Genomic DNA, 12,014 nt, shown 5'->3' on the forward strand with positions numbered 1-12,014 from the left:
AAAAAAATTCTGAATCACTGCTGTTTAGAAGAACCTTGAAGCAAGTCTTTTGTTTTAAAGATTGTTTTTTAAACTAAGGTAGCAAACATTTTGCCATATGTGGCAGTGTTATATGCCGTTATCTTGCTTTGTATAAAGAAAAACAACATGAGAGATTTTTAATACTGGAGTTTGGTTACATTACATATTTAAGCTTCTACACAGAATGATGGACACTTTGAGAAGCTAATCCTTATCCAGAAACATTTTAATCTCTCTAAAAACAAAGCAAAACAAACAAACAACAAAAACCCAAAACTACTTTGCTCCTTCACAATAGTGCACATTTTTACCATAATTTAGCTATGGCTACAAAACATCAGAAGATTTTTTTTTTAATGTTATCTTCTCTATGGTATTTTTTTTAACAAACATTTTGTGCCCTTCTAGTCTTTAATTGGCAGAAATATGTCCCAAAAAAGAAACTATTGCATTTAAGCCACATAACCAAAAAGAAAAAAAACAAAACAAAACAAGAAACAAAACAAAAACAGAGCATAATACCCTTTTACTGATGTGTCTTATGGATTGACATGACCAAAGTCATATGTTTTCATTTAATTTCCAATTCCCGCTTCTACAACATGCACCAATTGAATAAATGCTCTGGGAGCCATAAAATGTACCAAACATCTACCTCTTCAAAAGAATGCATTAAAGTATTTTTAAGAATTTTTTTGTTGCTTAAAAGGTGAAAAAATATAAACAAGAAACTGATTCACTCCCTTACTTCATGCATCCATAATCTAAACCAAAACCAAACTGTAAAAGCAAGAACAAACTACTGCTTCAAGTTTTTAACATCCATTTTCTCTGTACATACAAACTGCTCACTACCAAAGGGAAAAAAGAATATAATCCATGGTGTCTGCTGATTCAAAGAGGAAAAACAAGGTTGTCATTAGTATCCAAAAACTGGTACATGTATGGTCTGCTTTAATAATGTATATTTTTCTTTCTTCTGTTTTTCATATCCAAAACTTCTAAATGCTATTTTTAGGGGCACAGCAGATTAGATTCCAGCACTTGGTGAACAGAATTCACAAGCTGTGACAAAACTCTGTCATCTTCAGGGTGCAATTTTGTTTATATACACTGTATGTATATATTTCTTTTAGATTTTAGTGGGACTATAGCAGTACATGGGTCAGGGACAGTCATTTTGGCTATGTACACATTCATAGTCGGTCCACAGCTTCCAACTATTAGCGCTATTTCCAAAGGTCTAATACACAAACTGAACCATCTAATGCACTGGCTCCAACTTTGTCTCCTGTTGCATTCCAGCAAACTTCAAAAATTCCACCTGTTCCCCTATAACTGTGAACTAGAGCACCTGTCTGTGTGTTCCAGATGTGCACACATTTGTCAAAAGAACCACTTGCCAGATACCTGTCATCAGGACTGAAAGCTACACTGTACACAGGTTCTTGGTGTTTTGTCAAAGTATGGATGCAAATCCCTCGGTCTACATCCCATAACCTAACAGTAGAATCAAAGGATGCACTTGCTAACATGAGGTTGGCATTTGGATTATTTGTTCCTGGTCCTGTTGGACTCCATTTGATAGCATAAATTTCTTTATTATGTGCTTGCAAATCATGAACAGAATTGTCTTGTTTCATATTCCATATCTTCAGAGTCATGTCATCAGAACAGGAGGCCAGGAGGTTGCCAGTTGGGTCCCATTTGATAGCATTTACTTCATTCGTATGTCCTTGGAATATTTTAATAGGTCTGTCTTGTCCTAATTTACAGATATGAATGCACATATCTGTACTACAAGAAGCAAAGGTGTTGTTGCTCTGCCAGTCAACATCCAATGCTGGTGCTGAATGAAACAGAAATTGTTGCTTGGCTTCTCCAGTGTGTGCATCCCAAATAATTGTAGTCTTATCTACTCCAGCACTTAGAATAAAATTTCCTTTCTTATTCCACTTCAATGCAAATATAGGGCCTTTATGCTGTCTCAAGGTGCTAGCAAGGTTCCCATTTTTAGTCCATATTCTGGCAAATCCATCATATGAGCCCGTTGCTAGAAGTGTACCTTCACTATTCCAATCGAGAGATGTGACATCCTTGTTGCTTGGAACATCTCGTCCTCCTTCTTGTATACAATGTCTAAGTACTAACTGTGTGGAGCCGCTAGTGCTATTTTCACTAAGATTCCATATTCTTGCTGTTTGAGTCTCCAGACCCCGATGCCAGATCACTAGCAGGGTTCCGGGCACAGATGAAAACTTCAGATTCGTGGCCCCGCAACACGACTGCTTTGTTAGGGATTTCAACATCCCCATCCACTTCCATCATATCAGTGTGATTATTTGCTGTAGCATGCGCTCCATTCTCCTCCCCGTTGGCTGTGTTTTCTCCATTTTTTGCAGATCCCTGCTGGTTTGTGGTGGTGGCAGCGGCAGCTGCAACTCCGGCCTGTTGCTGGGCCAGCTTATCTCTGTACGCTTGCTGTCGTGTTTGTACTACATCAGGCATCAGGCATCTATCAGGGACAGAGACTCTATTGGTCAACCGTCCAACAAGGTACCAACCTCATTGATACTAACTTCTGCCTCTACATACTGTAGACCTTTCTGAATGATAGAAATCAATGCAGCAGGTGGGACGAGGGCACCGTTTATATTGGACTGACTGATATGGCTTTCTATACCAAAGGTAAATGCTGAATGAGAAAATCCTGACTCTTGCAAGTATCTATATACCAAGAAGTTGACCTCATCACTGCTTATACTCATCTTTATTCCCACTTAAACCATGAGGTCACAACACAGGATATAACCCTGGTTTTAGCTTTTTGTTTCAACTACAACTGCTGAGGTTCTTCTAGTCTTATTCAGATGTCATCTCTTCATGATGCATATTCAACATTAAAGGCGTATGGGTCACTTCCTCCTGTACTCTTAAGGTCCAGTTTTATTTTTCATTGGCAGTGCATTGATGTGGGACGTGCAACTGAGTTTCCGGTTGTGCCAATCACAAGTTGCTGTTGCTGATGTGAATTAGAATAAAGTTGGTTGTGATTCCAATAAAAGAAACCAAGAGCTTCTTGAAGAAATGGCTGATTCTAGGGCTGGACTGGCAGCCTCGACACCACGCCCCCTCCCGGGAACGGAGGCCCGAGGAAAGTCCCTCCTGCCGCTGCCGCCACTGCTTCCAGTCACCCCAAAATAACTCCTTGGGGGGAGCAGCAACTGCTCTCTTGATGGTTTCTTTGGCTTTGCAGAAGCTTGTCAGTTTAATGAGGTCCCACTTGTCTATCTTATCTCTTATGGCCTGTGGGTTTCGGGTTTTATTCAGGAATTGGATGCCAGTTCCAATATCCATGAGGGTATGTACTTCATTTTCTAAGGTTCTTATGGTTTGAGGTTTTATATTTAGGTCACTGATCCATTTAGAGTTAATTTTTGTGTATGGGGATAGATAGGGGTTCTGTTTCAATCTTCTGCATGTGGTCAGCCAGTTTTCCCAGCATCATTTATTGAACAGGTTCTCCTCTCCCCAGTGGTAGGTGGTGGAGGCTTTGTCGAAGATGAGTTGGTTGAGAAATTGAGGTTTTGCTTCTGGAATCTCAATTCTATTCCATTGATCTATATGCCTATTCCTGTACCAATACCAAACGGGTTTGATGATTGTAGCTTTATAGTAAAATTTAAAGCCTGGTAATGTGATACCACCTGCTTTGTTTTTTTGTTTGTTTGTTTGTTTGTTTTGCTGAGGATCGTTTGGGCTATTCTTGGTCGTTTGTGTTTCCAAATAAATTCCTGTGTTGTTTTTTCTAGGTCTGAGAAGAATGTTCATGGTAATTTGATGGGTATTGCATTGAATTTGTAGATTGCCTTAAGTAAGATGGACATCTTCACAATGTTGATTCTTCCAATCCATGAACATGGGATATTTTTCCATTTGTTTGTGTCATCTTTGATTTCTTTGAGCAGTGTTTTGTAGTTTTCATTGTAAAGGTCTTTCCCATTTCTGGTAAGAAGATGCCAAGGTATTTCATTTTTTTTGTGGCTACTGTGAATGGAATTGTGCTTTTTATTTGGGTTTCTGTTTGCTTATTATTGGTGTAAAGAAATGCAATTGTCTTTTGCACATTTATTTTATATCCTGAGACTTTGCCAAAGTCCTTTATCAGTGTAAGGAGGTTTTTGATAGATTCTCTTGGGTTTTCAAGGTACGCAAACTTGTCATCTGCAAAGAGAGATAGCTTGACTTCCTCTTTTACTATTTGAATACCCCTGATTGCCTTCTCTGATTTCTCTAGCCAAGACTTCCAATACTATATTGAACAGGAGGGGTGAGAGTGGGCATCCTTGTCTTGTTCCAGTTTCAGTGCAAATGGTTCCAGTTTTGTACATTTAGGAGTATGTTGGCTGTGGGTTTCTCATAGATGGCTTTTACTATTTTGAGGTATGTTCCCCGTATACCTAGATGTTCAAGGGTTTTTATCAAGAAGCAGTGCTGGATTTTATGAAAAGCTTCTTCTGCATCTAATGATATAATCATGTGGTTTTTTATTTGAAATCTTCTGATGTATTTAATTACATTTATGGTTTTACGAATGTTGAACCAGCCTTGCATCCCAGGGATGAAGCTTACTTGGTCATGATGGATGATTTTTGAGATGTGGTGTTGAATCTGGTTTGCTAGGATCTTATTGAGAATTTTAGTATCTATGTTCATCAAAGATATTGGCCTGTAGTTCTCTTTCTTTGTTGGGTCTTTACCTGGCTTGAGTATCAATGTGATGTTGGCTTCATAAAATGATTTGGGAAGAGTTCCATATTTCTCAATCACCTGAAATACCTTCAGTAAGATTGATATAAGCTCTTCCTTAAATGTCTTGTAGAATTCTGCTGGAAAGCCATCTGCTCCAGGGCTTTTTTTGGTAGGTAGTTTTCTTATTATGTAGTCAGTTTCCTTGATTGTTATTGGTCTATTTAGGGCCTCAATTTCTTCTTGTTTCAACCTAGGCAGGTTGTGTGATGACAGAAAGTCCTCCATTTCTGAAAGGTTTTCAAGTTTGTTTCCATACAAGTGTACATAGTAGTCTCTAATGATCTTTTGTATTTCTTCAAGATCATCTTTTGTGTTTCTGATTGTGTTTATTTGGGCTTTTTCTCTCTTTTTTTTTTTTTGGTCAATCTAGCTAGGGGACTATTAATCTTGTTTATCCTTTTGAAGAACCAGCTTTTTATTTCATTCATTTTTTGTATTATCTTTTTGTCTTCTATGTCCTGGTTATGGGATTTTGTTTTGGTGATCTGGATTCCTCTGCTGAAATTAGGGCTTTTGTGGTCTTGCTTTTCCAGTGTTTTTAGGTGGCTTCTTACACTGTTAATTTGTGATGTTCCATTTCTTCATGTGCGTTTGTAGGGATATAAGTTCCCCTCTTACTACAGCTTTTATGGCATCCCAGTGATTTTGGTAAGATGTTTCTTCATTTTCATTTGCTTCCAGGTATCTTTTAATCTCTCTTTTGATTTCATCATTGACCCAGGAGTTGTTTAGCATCATGCTGTTTAGTGTCCATGTCTTTGTGGGTTTTGGGGGGACCTTGTTGGTGTTAATGTTTATTTTTATTCCACTGTGGTCCAAGAAGGTGCATGGTAAAATTTCAGTCTTTTTAAATTTGCTTATGCTTGATTTATGGCCAAGTATGTGGTCAATCTTAGAGTATTCCATGCAGTGATGAGTAGAATGTGTATTCTGTGGTCTTTGGATGGAGGGTTCTGTAGGTATCAATTAAGTTCATTTGATCAAGAGTCACATTGAGGTTTCAGATCTCATTGCTGATTTTTTGTCCTGATGATCTGTCTAAGGTTGTGAGTGGGATATTAAAGTTCCCAGCTATGATGGTATTGGAGTCAATATCTTTTTTAGTTTACCTAGGAGCTCCTTTATGAAAGTTGGTGCTCCTATGTTTGTTGCATATATGTTTAGGATGGATATTTCTTGTTGATGAATTGAACCTTTTATCATTATGTAGTGGCCTTCTGTATCTTTTTTAATTTTTGATAGCTTAAAGGGTATTTTGTCTGAGATTAAGATTGTGACTCCTCTTTTCTTTTGTGCTCCATTCGCCTGAAAATTTATTTCCCATCCTCTTACTTTGAGTCTGTGAGTGTCCTTTCTAGTGAGGTGAGTCTCTTGAAGGCAATAGATTGTTGCCTGGTGATATTTTATCCATTTTGCCATTCTATGTCTTTTCAGTGGTGCATTTAGTCCGTTCACATTCAAACTAATTATTGAAATGTGAGAGTTGATCCCTATCATAATGTTCTTACAGAGTTGTTGTTCTTCCTCTTTGTGTGTTGTCTTTATTTTGGTTTTAGAGTTGGATCATGTGTGTTTTTAATCTTTTGCCTGTACTCTTGTGAAGAACGTTGTTGTTCTTTTTTTCTGTGTTCAATACTTTCTTAAGTGTTTCCTGTAGAGGTGGTCTTGTGGCAGCGTAGGTTCTTAGTAATGGAATATCTGGGAAAGATTTCAATTCCCCCTCACTGATGCAGCTTAGCTTGGCTGGGTAGGTTATTCTCAGTTGAAATTGTTGACCTTTTAGAACCTTGAAGATAGGGCTCCAAGCTCTCCTAGCCTGGAGAGTTTCTGTAGATAAATCTGCTGCTATTCTAATTGGTTTTCCACAGTACATAGTCTGACCTTTTTCTCTTGCAGCCTTTAGGATTTTTTCTTTTATACCTACTTTGTTTAGGTGAATTATTATATGTCTGGGAGTTGGTCTTCTCATTTGTTGTCTTGCAGGGGTTCTCTGAATCTCTTGTGTTTGAATTTTTTATCCTTGATGAGATGAGGGAAGTTTTCTTGAATGATATCATGAAATGTTTGTTCCAGTGTGACCTCTGTTTCTCTCTATGCCTCAGAAAGGCCAATTACCCTTCAGTTCAGTCTCTTGAAGTGATCATTCATCTCTTGAAGGTTTTGTTCTGTCTTTTTGAGCTTCTTTTCTATGCTTTTGACAGTTTGGGTTATTTCTGTGTTTTGATCTTTGAGCTCGGAGATTCTTTCTTCTGCTTGGCTAATTCTGCTTTCCATGCTTATTAGTTTGTTATTTATTTCCATCACAGCATTCTTTACTACTGTTATTTCTGACATCAGCTCCTTCCTATTTTCCTCTTGTCTCTCCTCAATTTTTTTAATTCTCTCTATTAATGTCTTGATGTCTGGGTTTGTTGCATCTGACCAGTCATTCTGGGGGCTCTTCATTGTTTGTGTTCCGGAATCTGTTTTCTCAGTGTCTGATCTCCCAGGGGTCTGTGTGAGACCTATATTTTTCTTTTGGTTTTTCTTCATTTGTGTGGGTTTTTTCCCTTCCCTATTTTTTCCTTCCCTCCACATCACTGTCTTCTTTAATTCTGTTATTCGGGGGTAGAAGGTTTGCTTTTACTTCTGTTTGTTCAATTTCCTATTCTTTATGTATGCCCTCTTACTTTGTTCAATTCTGGAGTTGCACTGTAGGTTGGGGGTGGTCCTTTTTGAAGTTTTGAGATATACTTAGGAGGGGAGCTATGATTTAAAATCTATCTGCAGGTCCTGGTATTCGCCAACAGGTGTATGGATAATCTGAAAACCACTTCCCACTGCCTTGGAATCTGTGCAGTGGGGCTGTAGGTTTACTCCCTGAAATAAAATGTACTTAGCAGAGGGAAGAGAATGGAGCAGACAGTGGGGGGATGAGGGGGGTGGAGAGAGAGAGGAGTAAGGGGGAAAACAGATGAGTGTACCTACAAATGGAGAGAGAGAACTAAACTGAAACAGATAAAAACAAGAGAATGGCTACAGACTAACCAACTCCCATACAAAAAAAAATAAAACATACAATGATGCTAACATAGAAGCTAACCAACCACCTTATTGGTGTGCTGTTTCTCTATACAAAGATATGGTTTACAGAGAGGAGAAAAGAGAAGAAAAGAAAGAGGAAAAGGGGGGAAAAGGAACAAAACAGTAGGAATAGAATCAAATCATTAAACTAACAGAACCAATCGAGCACACTCTGAGACTTTCCGTTTAAGTCCAATGTCCTTTCAGCTCTGATTTCTAGCTGTCTTATCTAGCTGGTAAATTAATTCATAGTTAGGATCAGTTGCCCCTGGCCTGCTGTGAAGGACAGTTCAGATCACCATCAGTTCACTCAACTCTGGCCTGTGTCTGTTTTTCAAGCTTTTTTCCGTTTCGGTGTTGTTACCTTGAATCGCCAGCAGGTGCTGTTATCTAAGCTGCTCACCCCAGAGGCATGGAGCTGGATAGGAGTTGGGCAGAGGCTGAGATGGGAGCTTGCCTCAGGGCACACGGGAGGAGACCCACAGCTGGCAGGATGTCATGTCACGGTGGCAACAGAGATGGCAGCGATCCCAGCAGATCTTGCCTGCAGGGGCTTCAAGGACTGAAGTCGTGGATCACCTCAGGCACAGGTGGTGTGAAGCGTTATGGCTGCTATGGAGGTCGAGGCGGTGCCAGCAGCTGCTGTGTCTGTGGCTGCAGTGGCTGTCCAGATGCTGCAATGCCCCAGTGGTGGCCACGGCTGAGCTCTGTGTGGAAAGAAGGCTGCTGATTATGGGATCTGCAGCCTCTGGGGAGAGAGCCAGAGACCCTCTGTATTCTCCTTTGCAGAGGGTTTCATAGACCAGACTGCCCCATTGCCATCTTGCCGGAAGTCCAAGATTAATTTTTATAATTGTTGGTCTTTTTAGTGTTAGTAAGCAAGTAACTTGGTTGAACTTGAATTGAAATCATGGATTTTTGTATGATAGTTGCATCTGCTTAATTTTATATTTTTCAATTTCATATTTCTAGGCTACTTTGAATATATATAGTTCAGGAGTCATTCATAGATTGGATTGAACTAAGAAATAAAATTTGAAACTCTCTTTCTCTAGTCTCTCATTTCCAGGATTCTCTCATCATGTTCAGCAGTTCTGGTTACATTAAACTCTGTCCTCAGATACATTATGCTAGAAATTCTGTTGATTTTATTCATGTGTTTTAATTTTCTTGAAGAGTGCCAGCTATGAGCATCATTCAAAATAAAAACCATATTGAAAATACTCATCTTGGGTATTTGTTAAAAAAAATTTAAGTCAAATTAAATTTAACAGAGTTTAATTGAATAAAGTTGATTCATAAATCATCTTCAGCCTTCTGAAACAGAGTAGGCTCAGAGACTCTAACACAGCCATGCCGGGAAGAAATTTTATGAACAGAGAAAGAAACATAATGTACAGAAAATAGAAGTGAGGTACAGAAACAGCTGGATTGGTTACAGCTCAGCATTTGCCTTGCTAAAACCAGTTTGAATAGTTGACTACACTTGATGGGCCATAACTTGAATTATAGTCTGTGTTTATACATCTAGTTTGGTTACCATGAAAGATTACAGAGAAAATTCTAGGTTGAACCCAACATATGCAAGGAGATATCTTTGGGCTAAACTTAACTTAACAATTTCCCACTTATGGTCATCCTCTCAATTTTGAGAGATAGACCAAAAGCTAGGCATTGATGTCACTTTGTCACCAATATAAAGATACTTATTTAGTTTCAAATCCTACTAGGAAAGAGCAGAACAATGGGTTTTATAAAGTATAAAAAAAGAATTTCAGGCAATTATTTTGTAATGATTGGTTAGAGGGGACATCCTTGTGTGTGAATATCTTGTTTACAGGAGAAAAACAAAACCTTGTCTGTTTTAGGACCTATCTTCATTCTTAAAGTTTCAGTTTGCTTCCATATGACCCTGCAATCCCCCTACTGGGAATATACCTGAAAGAACTTAGGTCACTCTATGAAAAAGATACTTTCACATGTATGTTTATTGCAGCATTGTTCACAATAGCAAGAACATGGAACCAACCGTGCTGCCCATCAAAAGAGGACTGGATAAAAAAATGAAGTATGTATACACAATGGAATACTACACAGCCATAAAGAAGAACAAGATCATGAACTTCACAGCAACCTGGTTGGAATTAGAGTCTATAATGCTGAGTGATCTCTCACAGAAACAAAGAGCTGAGTATCACGTATTCTCACTCATAAGTGGACCTTGAACACCTACTGTATTACTATAAGAAAGGGATTGAAAGTGACTGGAAACTGCAGGGAGGGGGTTGGAGTGCGGGGAGACGGGATTGACAGTAGTCAATATCTGCCTGGGGAAGGGGAGGCCACACCTCATTGATAAGGGTACCTGCATGGTGAATACTTGTATACCTGACCCTGAATTGTACCCCACAATTTTAAATAAAAATTAAAAGGGGAAAAAACATAAATTCAATACATAACGTTTGACTGTGTATAGACTATAAAGAGAACATGTATGTTAAAATTGTCTAGGTTCAATATGTCCTAATTGTCTAGGTTCACTGAGATGAATCCTGATAAAGCTCAAGTATGTATATGCTAAAAAAAATAGTTTCAGTTTGATTATGCTACATTTAGTATAAGTGACTCCATTTTGGTTAATTTTGGTTTGTTGGAATCTAGTAGATGAGCTCACACCAAAGCAATAGCCTCCCATAATTTTGTTGAAAAATTACCCCTTTTGATCAGATTCTCATTTATGCAAGAGTGTGACCAAAACCCAGGGCCTTAATTCCATTCTCGGTTACCATCAATTTGTGTTTCTGATTTCAAAATGTCATTTACAGGTTACAGTGTCATCATGGTCACACATTTCTTTGAGTTTTTATCATTCCAGTTGAAGAGAGACTGTTCAGATGGCTGCATGAAAACATTTAAAAGTTTTGAGAGGGTATGGTGCACCAGACACACTACTATTATCACTATCAGAAGGACAGCACCAAGAGTTTGGAGTATGCTTTTTAGCTAGTAGTGTCTTCATGTAGGAAACTGAGTAAAATCAAGTAGATCCAAAAAATGAGCTAAACAAAGAATCCACTTACTTTAACTAAACCACCTATTTATTAACCCTCTACAACTGAATCTCTGTAATACTTGATGTATTTGTTCATATGCAACTAGAATTGTCAGCAACTGCACAGATACTTTTCTGTTTAGCTAGTAAGTAATCTAGAGCAATTCTATTATTTAGCATAACATTTGCCAGGTAGTTTAAAGTCTGTTATGAAACCATAGGCTTTGCAGTAGGATTGGCTAGAGACCCCATTATGAGGGATCAATCTTTAAACAACGTATCATTTACTCCAAACCATGAAAAAGAGACATAAAAAATAACACATATCTGAAAGAGTGCAGACTTCTTGGCAATGTTTTCTTCAACCTATGATGTAGGTGAAAGGGTTGACCAATGTTCTGGTTTTGACTGATTATGAAGCAGCAAAAATATCATTAAAATTTCCCACTTACATTGGCCATTCATCTTCCATCTTTCAAGATGTCCATGCATAAAGATGACTGTGAAATCCTCTCCAAATAAAAATATACACTAAAAATGCACATAAGAGAAAACTCATTTTCAGTCATTTTGTGCATAGAAGCATAAGCAAGGAAAAATTGAGAGATAAGAGTCTCATGATAGCAGAAGTCTTGATCCATGATTTGAGAAAAAGCTGTCCATGCTCAGGATGCTGTCTGCTTCTGAGGAAGAACTTCTGTGGCCAGCTTTACCTTAGAGTCTCCAGTGTTGTGAGTTTATAAACCCAATGTTTACATTTTTGCTGAAGTGTGAATGGCAAACTCTGTCTTTCTCTGATGAGGTTCTCAAAAGACCCAATCTTCAGGTTCTAACTTTTGGAGGGTTTGATTGTTCTAAGTCAGTGGAACATAGAAAGCTTTCTTCACTGGTGAAGATATACTTTGGCATAATGCATTACGGCTTACAGCATTTAGTCATTTGAAAGTTTAATAGTAGAAGGTATATGAAGTTTTATTGTTAGGTGCTTAGGCTTTTCCATGACTATCTCACAAGGGGTCAACTTGTGGATCTAATTCTCATCAACCTGAAACATCTTTTACCAAGA

General features: G+C 38.2%; 1 pseudogene across 1 annotated transcript; it reads right to left on the minus strand.

Annotated features, from left to right (window-relative positions):
• Positions 1 to 229: 229 nt before the first annotated feature.
• Positions 230 to 2,836, minus strand: LOC103253357 (annotated as a pseudogene). The gene has a single exon (XR_002481569.1). The product of XR_002481569.1 is annotated as an F-box-like/WD repeat-containing protein TBL1XR1 pseudogene (transcript).
• Between the last annotated feature and the right edge of the window lie 9,178 nt (positions 2,837 to 12,014).

This window comes from Carlito syrichta, unplaced genomic scaffold (assembly GCF_000164805.1).
Source record: "Carlito syrichta isolate Samal-C Ts95f unplaced genomic scaffold, Tarsius_syrichta-2.0.1 Scaffold224395, whole genome shotgun sequence".
NCBI lineage: Eukaryota > Metazoa > Chordata > Mammalia > Primates > Tarsiidae > Carlito > Carlito syrichta.